This window comes from Mauremys mutica, chromosome 5, assembly GCF_020497125.1.
Source record: "Mauremys mutica isolate MM-2020 ecotype Southern chromosome 5, ASM2049712v1, whole genome shotgun sequence".
In the NCBI taxonomy this organism is placed as follows: Eukaryota; Metazoa; Chordata; order Testudines; family Geoemydidae; genus Mauremys; species Mauremys mutica.
The window spans coordinates 70,046,150-70,062,786 of NC_059076.1; the positions used below are offsets into that span (position 1 = coordinate 70,046,150).

The 16,637-nt window shown below is 40.0% G+C and overlaps 1 protein-coding gene across 6 annotated transcripts in view; it reads right to left on the minus strand.

Annotated features, from left to right (window-relative positions):
- MARCHF1 (membrane associated ring-CH-type finger 1) overlaps nt 1-16,637 on the minus strand; it is a 410,845-nt gene that overhangs the window by 180,061 nt on the left and 214,147 nt on the right. For 2 of the 6 annotated variants that reach the window (XM_045018071.1, XM_045018074.1), the window contains exon 2: nt 6,518-6,561. The exons of 3 other annotated variants lie outside the window; for them this stretch is intronic. The gene's annotated coding sequence lies outside the window, so the exon portion shown is untranslated. Of the gene's footprint in view, nt 1-6,517; nt 6,562-7,024; nt 7,101-16,637 lie in introns of those variants that run through there. One more of the 6 variants, XM_045018072.1, reaches the window with a different exon arrangement.

Genomic DNA, 16,637 nt, shown 5'->3' on the forward strand with positions numbered 1-16,637 from the left:
AAGAGGGCCTCATCCTCCCTGATTGAGCTAACCTTGTCATCTCTAGCCTGCTTCTTGCTTGCATATATATACCTGCCCCTGGAAATTTCCACTACATGCATCCGACAAAGTGGGTATTCACCCATGAAAGCTCATGCTCCAAAATGTCTGTTAGTCTATAAGGTGCCACAGGACTCTTTGCTGCTTTTACAGATCCAGACTAACACAGCTACCCCTCTAATATTTTGATAGGCATTCACATATCCTGGTATTACCATTCCCAAACCTTCTGCCATATTTAATGCTTAATTAAAGGAATTAAATGGACGAGGCAGCATTTTTCTATTGGTTAGAGCATGGAATTAAGTCAAGACACTTGGGTATTAGCTGTAATTCTGTCCTACTTATGATGGGGTAAATCACAGTCTCTTTGAGCATGATAATACTTACCCATCTTTGTTAAGTGTCTTGAGATCATCACATGAAATGCAAAGTATTAATATAAAATAGTCATCTAATCAATGTAACATACATTTAGTCAAACCCATTTTCACCTTAGTGAGAGAAAAATCTTTCTTGTAGATTCCTTTAGGGATCAGTCCTTCAAAGCATCAGCAGTCTAATCCAGCAAAGGATTTACTCATTTGCTTACATTTAAGCACTGGTTAATCTTAAATAATACGCATCTATAAGCATTTAAGAGCGGTGTTGGATCAGAGTGCTCAGCATCTTGCAGGATTAAGTCTTATAACAAAGTATCAGTTTTAAATTATGTTTCTTGAATATTGTCAAAAGTAACCTATGAAATTGGCACAGTTTTGTGTCTTTAAAGTAACATGCAACCATATAGCCCTGTGCACAAACTATTATTAAATCCAAAGGGTAAAATATGTAACAATCAAAACAGTCTACAGGTGCATGAACAGCTGCTGTTCTTAAAATATTAGATAAATTAAAAATGACAATTTGAGTTCCAAGTTTCCAAAAATGATTTTTAGTGCCTATCCAAACACCAGATTGAAGGATTCATACACACAATAGATTCAGGATGAGCAGCAATAATGCAAACATCCCCATACTAACCTGTCAACATTCCCCAAACTCTACTCTGGGAAAACTACCTCTAGGTATGAAAAAACCATCCATTGTGTTCATGTTCATTCTAAAGCCTTCATTGACAATGCAGTAAGGCTAATAATTTTTGTTAAGCGTAATGGCATTTTCTGGTGTTCTAGATACTGATCACACAGCCCACCAAGCAATTTTGGAATGGCAGCAAATCTTGATCCCTACTAGAGCTGGTCAAAATTTTTGAGACTAACAAACAATAATTTAGTCAAAAAATGCTGTTTTGAGGAAAGTAAAATTGTTTTGTGAAAACATCTTGATTTCTTTGAAATTTCTTGTATTTTCACTATAATTTTTAAGATTGGTTTTAAAAAACATCATTAAAAATGTTTTGCAACACCATTCCCTGTGATTAATGACTGAGTTTTGTCACATGGTGCCTGTGTTATTTGTGACTGGACGTGGGTACCTATAACTACTGGGTGACAATGTGACTAGCTCCATTGACCTGCAAGTGCCAGAGGATGAACTGTTGCTCTCCTTTTGATGGTACTTGAGGCTGGATTGGGGTGCACTGCATGACTGATCATTTGCTTGTGCAGTTTCCGATAAGGATGCGGAGCTGTAATGCCCTTCTATGCCAATCTCTGGAGAGAGGGAATGGATTCAGGGCTGCTTTTAATTCCTCTGATCATTAAAATCAGTTGTCCTTTGGCTAGTCTCTCTGGGATTCTGGGCAACCCTTACACAATGTGGGTTGAATCATTTGCTAGTGGGGTTCCCATCTAGGATTCCTCAGCCATGCTCCTCCCACCATGAATATATATTTTGTTTCTTTGGCTGATTAACCAATTTTGTGTCTGTGTCCACATGCACACATGCATCCTTGGAGCCTAGGAACAACCCAGCTTTTCTCCATCCCCTACCTGCAGATGCACTGAATAAATAAACACAAATGGCCTATCTTACAATTTATCGTCTGGGCTGAAATGTCTGAATCGCTCATCAAATTGCTTCATTGTTTGATATTTTTCCTTTTGACAGTTTTCAATCTGAAATCGTTGAAATTTTTCCTTTTATATAAGTTGTTAAATTTAAACATTTCATTTCATGACAAAAATTTCAAAATTCAGAATTTTTTGATTCAGCTGATATTCCTCTTTAATCAGAACTAGTCACCGCAGACTTGTATTGGATTTGAGAGAGTGATGTGGAGGCAAAAATCTTACTTGTCCATTAGCAATCACTCAAGATCTATGGTCTCCTAAATACTTGTACACAGATATTTTAAAGTCCCAGCTAGCCAAATTTTTAAAATCTTTTCAACAGTTCCAAAATGTTCCATTTTATTGTGTGTCATTGTAAACATGAAGCAAGATTTGTATCCATAAAGCCCTATTTACCAAGAGTCTAAATAACATTTGACCCTTTGCTGAAGTTTAAATGGTCACTTAAAAAGAAGAAAATCTTTACTCCACTGGCTATTCATATACAACTTGAGCAATTCAATGATCTGATTAGGAGAAAAGTAAATTGCAAAGCTGTTCATTCCCCACAGCCATTCCATCAAGATCTTATTTTAAAGTTATCGTGCAGTACTTAACTTGTGCCAGGCTTACCAGGCCTGAGCCCCAGCACCTCTAGGCTTGGCAGTTCATAGACCCAGCCCCTCTGGGCTTGCTATGTCAGTTATTAAAGTTAAAAAAATTGCTTGAGCCCCAGCACTTCTTTCATTGCAAATTAAACACTGAATAAATGGCCATGCGTACTGAGCTGTGCGTGCAAGAGCAACACCTCTGAAGAAGTCTTGAGTGCATGTGATATCATAAAAAGCTGAAACAAAAAAACGAGCCCTTGAGCATGAACATATTTATATGGTGGTGAGAGAGCTAAGCACATAGGTCTTATCTGATCAGCTTGAATAAGTTGAAAAAACTTAAGAGCAATAAAATGACTGGTCGCTGGGTCCCTGAGGCACTAGCCTTCCCTCACTCTAGGCCAGATCGTGAACCCCTTATTCCCAGTGGAGAACAGTGACTCATATGAGTAGTCCTACCGAAACTAATGGAACTACCCATATGAGTAGATGCTTGACAGCATTCAGTCTTACCTTATGTGCTTGATACATCACATGGTTGCAGCTGTGGTTGCAGAAATTTACAAGAGCCAGGAAAGCAGGCAGTTTTTAATACATTTGTCACCATCTCAAAGGTAGACTACAAGGCTAGTATCTAAACATTGACGTTAATTACAGTCTAGCCATAATGTCAATAAATGTGTGTTAAGAAAGCAGCACTGAGACAAATCACTATTGATCACAGAAACTACGCTTTAACAGGACTTATTTTTAATAAGTTACACTAAGCTTATTATGCTATTTATTTATTTATTTAATTATACTACTTATTACCCTACTTACTACACTAAGAAACTTAATGTTAAACTTATCCTGGCCTGTTTCAGGACGTCAGTCTGTTACCATTTTTAAAACCAAAGAGAGCAAAAGTACAGATTTATATAATACATTTCTTTATCACTAAGAGAAGATGAAAATCATCTGGGGTTCTCTTAGGATCATATCATAAGAACTAGGTTGGAAGTTTCATTATCTAAAGGCTCAAATTCACTCAAATGCTGTATGTCAGCATTATCTCATCTTAAAATAATAAAGATTGTGTTTGATTAATCAAATTATTAGGTACATTTTGATTCCAGTTACATTACACTGAAGTCTACTGAATTACTGTAGCATCAAAATAGGTGCAAATGAGACATAATCTTACCCTACATTTGTCTTTTCTTACAAAGCATATACACACTATACAGTGCCATACTGGGGAAAATATGTCCCAGTCAAAATAGTTTTAATCCATCGTCCTAACAGTCTAATGTTAGTGCTTTGGCAAACAAATACACTTTACATATGGTTTTATCAAATACAAAATGCAGATCACTCATAAGAAAATTGCATGTGTCCCCTGGCTCAGTGGTTTAATGCAGTCTTTTCACCCCTGGAGATCTGGAATGAACTCCCATTAAGTTCAGTTGGGCCAGGATTTCACCATGAATACTTATGTCACAGTAAGTGTTTTTGATGGACTTTACTTAATAGCGAACAATTATTTGTTTCAATTAACTGTCAAATTTGTTCAATTGTCCTCTCAAATTTTCTTGAGAGGACTTGGCCTTGGACATAGTGGTTTTGCTACAAATATAAGAGCCCACACTATACCATATCTTTATTTATAAATGTACACACAGTTTTACAAGACTAAGATATGGCCCTTACCCAATAGATTTTACAATAATACGAGAGCAAAATTCACATGTGATATACAAAGACATCAGTGGTTAGCAGGGCCGCCCAGAGGATTCAGGGGGCCTGGGGTCTTTGGTGGCAGGTCCCGGGGTGGAAGGACCCCCTCCCCCCACCGTGGGTCTTCGGGGCACTTCGGCGGTGGGTCCTGGAGCGGAAGGACCCCCTGTCGCCGAATTGCCGCCGAAGACCCGGAGCGGAAGAAGCTCCAGTGGCCCGGGCCCTGCGAGAGTTTTCTGGGGCCCCTGGAGCGAGTGAAGGACCCCGCTCCAGGGGCCTCGAAAAACTCTCGTGGGATGGCAAATTACCCCACTTGCCCCCCCCCCCCTTCTGGGCAGCCCTGGTGGTTAGTAGACAAATCTAGTGAGTTCTGTGGAAACATGGGCCTTGAAGAGGAATTTGACTGAAGGAGTCAATCACTTTGGTCAGTGCCAAATTCAGACAAAAATGAAAAATAAAATATTTATTAAAAAACAAAAATTATGCTAGTTTATCTGTCTCTGCATACTCAAAAAGGATGACAATTATGTACGAGATCAAAGCCTTTTTAAACATCTTATGTTGAAAACAACATCAAGGAGGGTCATTTATTTAGGTAAGAAAGCTCATTTCAAATCAAGCAGCACTTGGTTAATAAACTTCTCTATTCTGTGAAACGTTACTGGCTAAAATTCAGTTATTTTTATTAATAAATGCTTATTTTAGTGTGACTTTGGCTAAAGTTACAATAATATCTCATCAAGCTTTTATATTGCTTGGTTTTAAGATAGTTACCTTGGCATTAATTCCCTGCCCACACTACACTTCATAGGGTCATTTTGTTCTGATGGCCTCTGCCAACTCTGTCAGTATACCTAGTGGAGGTGCTACCAGCGTGAAGTTTTCCAGGGATTCCTTAGTGTACGGGATTAATGAAAAATCCAGCAGCTCTAAGGAGCCACGTACTCATCATGTTTGGGATACCAATTCATCCTGATAAAACAAATCTACACATCTCAGGCACACACACAAGCTATCTATCACAATACACAGTTTGGGTTTGATCACAGATAAACTTCAAAGATAATATAGTCTGGGAAATAATGAAACAAAGTGATAGTGCACAACTATATACTCTTGGAATTTGGACCTTGACAGAACTGAAAGAAGACCATAAAGCATAGGCCACAGATGTGATTTAGTGTACAACGTGTATCTCTTAAAATCACTATACTATGACTCCTAAGGGAATTCTGCACCACTGCATATGTGCAGAATTCATATCCCCCATAGATTTTTTTTCTTGGAGGAATATAGATTCTGCTGGAGAGGGACTGCATTTACACCTTACACCCACCAGGAGCTTCTGTGCAGCCAGCTGGCAGAGAGGCTGCGTTCCTCACAGTGAGGTCAGGTGAGGCATGGGATGGGACAGTGCGGAGCAACATGGGACTGCTTGGGGACGGGGTCACAGACTGGGGCATGGGCTCAGGAGCTAGTAGGTTGACAGAATTGAGCCAGGAGCTGAATGAGAGGGGGCTGCAGGGCCACATGGGAAGGCCAGAGGGGGACTGCATGGCCACACGGGGACAGAGGCAGATGTGCCTGACTGAATGGGAGAGGCTAATGGTCTATATAGGGGAGGCTCCCCAACTCCCTAACAATCCTGCTCCCAAAACCCTGTTCCATACTTCTCCCAGCAACACCCAACAATCCTCCAGGCTCACTCCCAGGCTTCTTCCCAGCAATCACTTTCCTCTCACTCAGCTCCTCTGTTACCCCTGACTCCCACAAGTCTTTGCACTGCTGCTAAAGGGAAATAAATTTCTCTACTGTAGTTTAAATTAATTATTACTCACAGTTCTATATATGCCTAGTAAGGAATCTATGTTTCAAAAACCACACATTTCTTGCATATTTTTGTCTGTATTCTTACAGACATACTTGCTGGCAGGTATTTTGAAATAAGTTACCAAAATAATTGAAACTGGCATGATTATATTGTTATTTTGACAAATAAAATATGAAGAATTTTAAAATATTGTGCATAGAATTTTTTTTTTTTGGACAGAATTTGTAATTGTTTGGCTCAGAATTTTCCTAGGAGTATACTATGAGCTTCCGCACATCTGAAACTGGTATACTGCATTTTTTATTTGTTCAGAATGACTGTACCTGATCTCCTTCAATTCCAGCAGTCAGGAAATCGAAGTTCACATCTGTTTGATAGCCAAGTGAAAAAAATATAAATTAATTGAGGCCTCCAAAGTGACTTTCTGAGCTACAGCTCTGATGAAAAGTGGACATCCTCCACCACCAGGGCACAGGACAAATGTCTCTCCAAACAACTCTAAGGGGAACATGCCAAAGACTGGTGCTTACACCTCCTTTTTGTAGGTGGAACATGCAATCCCTCTTTAGCTGGCTGCACTTGTGGGAGGAAAGACCATGACCCTGCCCTGCTCACTTTGGAGTGGCTGAACATCCCGGCAGGGCTGTATTTTTTCCTTCTTGCACTCTGCCTGCAAGGACCAGGATCATGGCTGTATCTGCGTGTATAGATGTGCACTTCATTGCTCGCAGTACAAATTCGCTGGAGACCCCTCTTTCACACACCAGTGCCCTTTTATTTCCCAGTACTTTCCCACCACCACGTATATACAGCTATATACAATTCAATACCAGTCAGGTAGCCCCTTAGGGAACAGCTTGCTCTTACAGCAGCTGGGAGCAACAGGCCCTCACTCCTCACTTTTCTGTTCCCCCTCTCCTACTTCCTTCCTGCTAGCTTTATAGGCCTTCCTCTCAGCAGGCTCCCAGGTGATTGCTCTCAGGCTCTTTTAATGAGCCACACCCTGCCAGCTCCAGCCAGTTCCACTTGATGGGAGCCATGATAGCAGGTTCTGAGCTAACAGGGGCTGGTTCAGTGCCTCTTAAGCCAGCACCCTGTTACAGCGTGGGTTCACAATGGAGGGAAAGTCTTCTATCTTCTCACCCAATTTAAAGCACCTACATAAGGCTAGCTGCAACCGACTCTTAATCTGAAAAGTTTCAGTCCCAATTATTTCATTTCCATGGAAGTATTGTGTATTTTCTGTTGCTTTTGCTTCTACTATGGAAATAATTTTAGCTCAAACCTAATAAAATAATATAGAATGTAACAATAATATTAAATAGATCCTATGGACTGGTGGTATTTTATTATGAGTGGTGATTTAAATATCTTAAGGGGAAAGTAGTATTTAAAACTAATTATCGTATATGAAACAAAGTCTAACATGCCAAAATTAATGTTTGTCTAATCTGGAAAAAAACTACACACCTCTTTCAGGATTACAATTAGATTTAAGTATCTTAACAAAGGCTGAATTAAGACAAAATATATCAGAGGCTACTGCTATTTCAATCCTTGGTGAGATGCTCTGAATGGCTTAAAACATTAGGAAATGGAACACACACAGTGTTATTCCATGCATAATCTAAAGGCTCCCTTCTTTGCATTGTAACATTCTCACTGGCAATCAGCATGAAAGCATTTGCCCAGCACACAAATATACTCCATGCCTTGGCACACTTAAATAAGATTGACAGAGAGACCCAGGGCTGCAACACTAGATGTGTCTTAAATCTATACTGAGATGCACTGGCTGTGCTACCATATGCAAACAATACAGTCCCTGTTGGTTACAGCTGTCTATAGTCTGCACCTTATCATTCTCTTACTTTCATGCACACATTATTCTAATCGACTCAAATAAAATTCACTAGATTCACAAAAATGCTCCAGCTGCATTGTGCCTCTCTGGTGACATAAAGCAGCCATACATTTTAGTTAACTAGCTAGTTAATCTTGGTTTAGGCTGCCTTGCATTGCTGGAGTAGTGCAAAGCAGCCAGTGAATCCCAGCCTTGTATTTCTGAAAAGAAATTATATTTTTCAGGTTTGAAGATCACTTCTATTTTTAACCTCACTAATAGCAGTATGTCAGTGACAATAATTGCTATTGTGAAGTCAGAATGCAGCAACAGTTTTGTAATACCTTAAATCCCATAGTACAGTCTTGTACTGCATTTTCTTATAATTGGAAGAATTAGTTGTAGTAAACCCAGATAACCTCAGTGGTAACTGTTGATAAACATTAACCTCTGAATGGCAGCCCCAGTACATCAACTGATCCTCCAAATGAAGGATACATTTTTAGAGATGTAGATAAGACTGGCATTTCTTCCTTAATATGGTTTTTAGTGGCCTCAATGGCTGACTGCCCTGGTAAATTTGAATTACCCTTGGTTACCTTCTTCATGGCTGCTTTCTGTGTTTAGATAAAGAATAAGCAAATAAATTGCCATAGGTTGCCAGCAACATAAATATACCACACTAGCAGTGGTCAGAACAGCTATACAACATCAAACACTCACAGAGATCTGATCTATCAAAATAGTTTGGTCAAGCCAAACTAGTTTTCCTTCCACAGAATACTGTATGTCAAACTGCTTTGCATTGTTAAGTATGAACTGATTTCTTTAAGAGCTAAGGATCAGATTCTGATACATTCAATCACAATCATTAGTATCTGGCTCTGGGAGAATACTATTGGGGCTGTTTAAGGGGTAAGGCCCTGATTCAGCAAGGTACTTAAGCACATGCCTAACTTCAAACATCTACTTAACTCATTGGCTCTGTCATGTGATTTATAATGGATGGAAATAGTATGTTATTTAAAAAAAATACAGTAGCATGCGTCTTTGGAGACATTTTCAATTGCATAAAGAGCAGACTTACTTAATGTAATAAGCTTGGAAACTATGTATACCCTCTTCTTCCTCATTTGCTCCATAACATCACTTTAAATATGAAGCAGGTAGTACATATTGATGAGACATTCTTGGAACTAACCTGGATTTAAATTTGATTCAACAGATTTCTAGATATCTCCTTTTCCATTATGTTGCATCTTAATAGGAATTGTATCCAAAATTTAAAAAAGAAAACCCCCTACTTAGACCAGATTCCAATCCCTTTACTCACAGTCTGTAGTGATACCATCTTAGACCCCAATTCTGCAAGCTACTTTAGCATGTGTCTAGCTTTAAGCATGTCATCAGTCCCATTGAAAACATAAGGTAAGCCACCTCCTTTTGTAATAAAAAATGCCTCCAAAAGATGCGTGCTTGAATATTTAATAGACTCACAGAGTTTAAGACCTGACGGGACCATTAGATCTTCTAGTTTGACCTCCTGTGAGTCACAGGCCATTAAGTTTTACCCAGTGACCTCTGTATTAAGCCCAATAACATATATGTTTGGCTAAAGCATATCTTCCAGCAGGGCCGCCCAGAGGATTCCGGGGGCCCGAGGTCTTCGGCGGCAGGGGGCCCTTCCATTCCCGGACCCGCCACCGAAGTGCCCCGAAGACCCGCGGCGGGGACTCCCCGCCGCCGAATTACCACCGAAGCGGGTCCCACCGCCGAAAAGCAGCCCGGTCTTCGGCGGTAATTCGGCGGGGGGGGGCCCCGCCGCAGGTCTTCGGGGCACTTCGGCGGCGGGTCCCGGAACGGAAGGGCCCCCCGCCGCCGAATTACCGCCGAAGACCGAGCTGAACTTCGGCAGCGGGTCCCGCTCCGTCTTCGGCGGTAATTCGCCAGCGGGGGGTCCTTCCGCCCCGGAGCGGAAGGACCCCCCGCCGGCGAAGACCCAGAGCGGCAGAAGCTCCTGCGCCCGGCCCCGCACAAGAGTTTGCCGGGCACCCCGGAGCGAGTGAGGGACCCTGCTCCAGGGGCCCCGAAAAACTCTGGTGGGGGCCCCCGTGGGTCTCAGGGCCTGGGGCAAATTGCCCCTCTTGCCCCCCCCTCTGGGCGGCCCTGTCTTCCAGAAACGCATCCAGTCTTGATTTAAAGATAAAGTGATAGAGAATCTACCACTTCCCCTACTACTTTGTTTCAGTGGTTAATCACCCTCCCTGTTAAAAATGTGTGCTTTATTCCCAATTTGATTTTCTTTGGCTTCATCTTCCAACCATAGATTCTTGATATGCCTTTTTCTGATAGACTAAAGAGCCCTCTAGTACCTGGTATTTTATCCCATTAAGGTACTTATACACTGTAATCAAGTCGACCCTCAATCTTCTTTTTGATAAGCTAAATGGAACAATCTCTTTGTTTCTCTTACTGCAAGGCATTTTCTTTAGTCCTGGAATAATTTTTGTGGCTCTTTTCTGCACCCTCTCCACTTTTACAACATCTATTTTAAAATGTGGACACCAGAACTATATACAGTATTCCAGTATAGACTCACCTACACCAAATACTGAGGAAAAAATCACCTCCCTGCTCCTACTCAGTACTTCCTTGTTTTATACATCCAAGGATTGCATTAGCCCCTTTTACCACAACATTGTACTGGGAACTCATGTTGAATTTATCCACTATAATCCCCAAACCCTTCTCAGAGTCACTGCTTTTCAGGCTAGGTCACCCGCATACACACACACGCTGTAGGTATGGCCTGCATTCCTTATTTCTCACTATATAATTTTACTTTTTATTAAAACACATTTTACCTGAATTGACCTCTCGAACCAAGCAATCCAGGTGGCTCTGTATGACTGCCCTATCCCTACAATTATTTACCACTCTCCCAATTTTTGTGTCATCCACAATTTTTTAAAAGTCAGCAGTGATTTTATATTTACTTCCAGATCACTGATGAAAATGTTGACATGTTGGCTTAGTACTCTCCCCTGTAGAACTACATTAGAAACAACCCCATTCAATGATTAATCCCCATTAATGACTAATTTGTGAGATCTGTCAGTTATTCAGTTCTTAAGTCATTTAGCATGTGTTCTACTGATATTGTGTATTAGGTTTTTAATCAGAATGTCAAGTTGCACTAAGTCAAAGTATATTACATTGATAAAGGCAATTGCATCAACCAAATTTGTAATCTCATCACAGAATGAAATGAGGTTTGTTTGACAAGACCTATTTTCCATAAACCAGGTTGATGGACATTAATTATATCCCTATCCTTTAATTCTTTTTCAGTTGAATCCCATATCAGTATTTCCATTATTTTGCCCAATCTACTGGGTCTACAGTTACCTGACAAATTCCACAGCATTTTTTTTAAATATTGGCACGATGCTAAGAATATCTCTACACTGCAATGTAAGCCTACAATTCAAACTCAAGTTTAAGCCTACCCCCGGCCCTCTCTCTACACACAAATTATGCTAACCCAGGACTTGGGATTCAGAATCCCACGGGCATGGAAGGTCCGAGCCTGAGTCAAGCTGGGACCCAAGATTCAAGCCCTAGTGCTCTGAAGTGTAGAAGCAGTCCCACTGGACTTGTGCTCTGGGAGTCCACCAAAAGTATCCCACAATCCCACAGGCCAACTTTCTTTGTCTTCTGGACAGTCAAGTTCAGTGGACCAGTCAAGTTCTCTCACACTACTCCACAAACAAAGGGCTAGAGTGGCGACATTTTGGGGGAGGGGCACTAGGAAGTCTGGGATATGGGTGGTTAGACTCAGACCTGCATAATCCAGGTGTATTTGCTGGAGCCCCAGGTCGGAACCCAGGGTTCAACAATTCCTAACCTGGGATTCCAAATGAATGTAGATGCTCAGGCCTTAATTAACAAATCCAGAGTCTGCTAACTCAAGTTCTATTAACCCTGGTCTTACATTGCAGTGTAGTCAAACCATCACTCTTCCATTCTTCTGGAATTTCCTTGGTATTCCAAGATTTATTAAAAATTATCAGCAAGCCAGACATCTTTTCAGCCAATTCTTGTATGATTCTTCAGTGCGAGTTACCTGGGCCAGATGATTTAGAACTATGTATCCCTTGTAGATCTTGTTTAACATCCTCCTTAGTTGCTAAAGTAGTTCATCATCCTCATGTGATAAACACACTACATCCTGCTTCTTTCCAAATACAGAACAGAAATATTTAGTGAAAACTGTATTTTCAGCATCACCCTTATGATTCTGACCATCTCCAGTGAGCAATGGGCCTACACCATTGCTAGGATTTCTTTTGCTCCTAATATACTTTAAAAAACCTCCCTCTGATTGTCCTTAGCCCTGCCAACCATGATTATTTCCCCTGATATCTTTAGCTTTCCTTATCAATGTCCTGCATTTAAAAACATCTAATTTATACTGACTACTATATATTTCCTTTTCCCCCCACATTTGTTATATATTGCTTTTTTATTTCTAATTGCTGCTGCCACTTTCTTAAATAGCAGCCTAACATTTCCACCCCCTTTAATTTACACAATAGAACAAAATGGCAAACCTTACTCGTGGAAAATATGTGATAACCTGAGGGGAACAAAAAGCAATGGAATATTATCCAAAGTGTGCCAGCAGCAATCATGTAATTAGTATAGAAATCAAACTTTATTTCAAGATATTCTAAGCTGACACCCCCAATGCTGCTGTTTCTAGATTTTCTCTTTAATTCCTGTATTTACTTTCAGTGAAAGTCACTCTTTTGGTCCCTGCTGTCTGTAGCTGTTCAACTAATATTATATAACACATCTATATTCATTAACTTATGAGTTCAGAGAATTAAGAAATGAGTGGTATAGAATTAAATACCAGTTCAGCTTTTATTTTGGATAGCTGATAAAACACCCAATTCTCTCATTTGTAGGAGTCCAAAATAATTGGGATTCATGAGTAATTTTTGATCATTAGTAGAACTTTTGATACTGGAACTTGCCATTAAACAATTTAAACAAACAGAACAACAAAATCATACTTTGAAAAATAAGATTAATTTCAAAGAAGCTTCTTCAAAAGAAGGTTGGAAGAAAGAAAAAAATGTTGGGAGATCTGGCTAAGGACTGGATCAAAACTACTAATTACTTGACAGTTCAATTGGTGAAATTAAAAATCAAAATAAGTTTGGGGAAAATTATTTTATTTCTTGTGGTTAAAAACGATCTCAGGATTCTTCTGATTTTCTTTGACTCTATCTGCTCTGTTTCAGTGTCTTTCTCTCCGATCACAAGTGTCACCTTGAAGTGACGATGAGTGGTTCCCTCATGCTAAGGACACAATCAAGTGGCACTCTGGTTCAAATCAAACATGCCAAAAGGTGTGTACACACATTTAAACACATACTAAAGTAGATAGTTAAAAGTGGTCTTTATAGGAGGAATACTGCATGCAAAAGCACACATAGCAGAAACAGCAGTGAAAAATACAGAGGGTCTAGTGTAAGGTAGAATTTTTTTTTAACATATAGAGCTAATTCTCATTTTTTTCTTTACCTACCTACATTCTAAATACGTTAAAGCCACTATATCAGAAAAAAAGAGATTCCTACAAGTTTTCTTACAATCTTACTCAGAGAATAGCCTTTAACTCAGAGTTTATGCAACCCAGTTACAATGAAGGCATGAGAACATTAAAATGTGAGCAGATCTGTCTTCACATTTCTTGACCACATATTTCTTTGTATAACAAATAAATTGTAAATTAGAATGCAGTGTCCATTTTAAAATGTGACACTTCATAGAAACTATTCAGGTCTTTTCCCTTTCCCAGTAAAACCTCTAGCATCATTATTTCATTCTTAACTTTAGTGCAATCCCCAGAAGGAAACAACGCCTAGCTAAAGGGAGATAATATCAATATTAACAACCTAATGGCTATAGATTTCAGACCAAATTCTTCCCTAATATATGTGGATACTGCACCCTCTGATATCAATGAGAGATGTATCTGATTGTGGCAGAGCTGATTTTAGCTCATTATGCTATATGCAATAAAGTACTAAAACTTCTTTAACTGATGTGCCTTCTTAATTGGCTAAATAAAAACCAATATAGTGGACAGTAGTGGTGGGTTATTTACCTACTTCTATAATGTTTTTCTATTAATCTTCAGTGCTTATTTTTCAAATAATCACCTGATGAAAAAGGAACTAATACTACCAACTACTCATTTCCCCTGTTTCACTTATCAACCTCTGTACTGTACCCAAATCAGCAGTTCCTTTTCTGAATGGTAAGTTTGTAGCTCATGATCCCCTTGTTTTCTGATGAGTAACTTACAAACACAATTATTGCAGCAGTGAGACTGAGGAGGCTGAGAAATGATCATTCTAAGTCCAAATTTTCTTTTTAAGGCACAATGATTGCATGTACAAATATGTATGCAAAATTCACCTGTAATTATACATAAAATTATTACAATTGTCATACAATTGTTAGTTGGGTTCCTATTAGCTATATGGCTGCACATTTATCCAATTAGTACAGACAAATGTGATAGTTGTAACCCAAATATGGATGAACTTGGGAATGGATGTGGGTGAAACACTATTAGCAAATGACTTAAAGTAAAATAAATTTAAGAGAATGTTACAAAACATTCTCACAGCCACTGTTCCTACTTACCTGAAGTTATCTAACATTAACAGATCAAATTGTTCTTTTCTGTTTACCTAACTGAAACTCAAACTAAATTAGAGAAGATTAAATTTCTCAGGGCTTGTCTACACATGAAAATTAATCCAGTATAAGGTAGATGTGCATTTAAAATTGATAACTATTCCTAATTAACTCCATCTGAGGACACACTTATTTCAGAATACAAATTTCCAGATGTGGAATTAATCAGGAATAACTATTCCAGAATAAGCCTCAGAGAGAACCTTTCTCCTTAATGCCCATTCTTTGGAAGCAACATTGTGTTTATTCATAATGTGCCTGACCCAGTAGACGCTGAGCCCATTCCCCTGAAGCTAATAGGAAGATGTAGGTCCAATGAATAGGTGTTAAGAAAATGTATTTGTCATACTGAAAAACCCATATAGACTGAACTTAATTTTCCTGCTTAGAGCATTTCATTTTCAGACATTTCAGATACGATCAAAACTTGGTTATAATGGATGAGATCTTGCTGTTAAATATTCTAGTATTTTTCCCACAGAAGAGGTGGGGAAACAGTTCATTGTTCAAAAATCAATACTTAGGCCCTGCTTCTGCAAATAGCTCTGCGTGGATGGACTCCTTGAAATCAATGGGGCACAATACATGTGCAGGGCTCAGCCTATAAAGAAACTCACTGACTGGACAAAGTCCATATGTGGATTTTCTGAGGACATGAATCTTGGTCAATCACTGTAAACTACTGAATTCTGAAAGACCATGGAAATTATAAATACAGTAACTCCTCACTTAAAGTCGTCCCAGTTAACGTTGTTTCATTGCTGATCAATTACACAACGTGCTCGTTTAAAGTTGTGCAATGCCCCTTATAACGTTGTTTGGCAGCTGCCTGCTTTGTCCACTGTTTGCAGAAAGAGCAGCCCGTTGCAGCTAGCTGGTGGGGGCTTGGAACCAGGGTGGCCCAGCAGCCCCCCATCGGCTCCCTGCCCCCCTAAGTTCCCTGTGCAGCAGCTGCCCAGCAGGCTATCAATTGCCAGGCAGTTCAGCTGTCCCTTCCCACACTGCCATGTGCTGCTCCTGCCCTCTGCCTTGGAGCTGCTACCGGGAGCCTCCTGCTTGCTGTGCGGGGGTGGGGGGGGAGAAGTGGGGGGCTAGTGTCAGTGTTTCCACCTCCCCCCTGCTTCTGCACCCCACTTACCCCATCTTCATAGAGCAGGGGTGGAGGGGGGGACATGACAGGGCTCAGGACAGAGGGAGCTTGCTGGCAGCAGCTGCTGTCTCAAGTTGCTGATCTACTTAAAAAGGCAGTGTACTTAGAGTGGCGTCAGTGTACTTAAAGGGGCAATGAGCATCTTTCTCTCACACACACAGTGTGTGTCTCTGTCTGCCATGCTGTCTCCCCTCCCTCCATTCATGCTGCCTTGTAGAGTCTGAGGGTACATTAACAACAATGGGTTAACTCTTGAGGGCTCAGCCAATTGCTAGTTCATCATTTAGCAGTAAGGAGTTCCCCAGGAAATATCCCACCCTCTGACTTTACCACCTCAACCAAGCTTCACAATCATCATCACTGTGTACCTGTATTAAAATATTTGTTTAAAACTGATACTGTGTGTGTGTATATATATATATATAATACACATGTATATATGACATGTATATATGTCTTTTCTCTGGTGAAAAAAATTTCTCTGGAACCTAACCCCCTCCCCCCGACACATTAATTCTTATGGGAAAACTGGATTCATGTAATATCGTTTCGCTTAAAGTCACATTTTTCAGGAATGTAACTACAATGTTAAGCAAGGAGTTACTGTATTTACAGACTTATCCCACCCTCCTTAAAATACATTCAGGCAAGTTAACTAGATGGGATTATA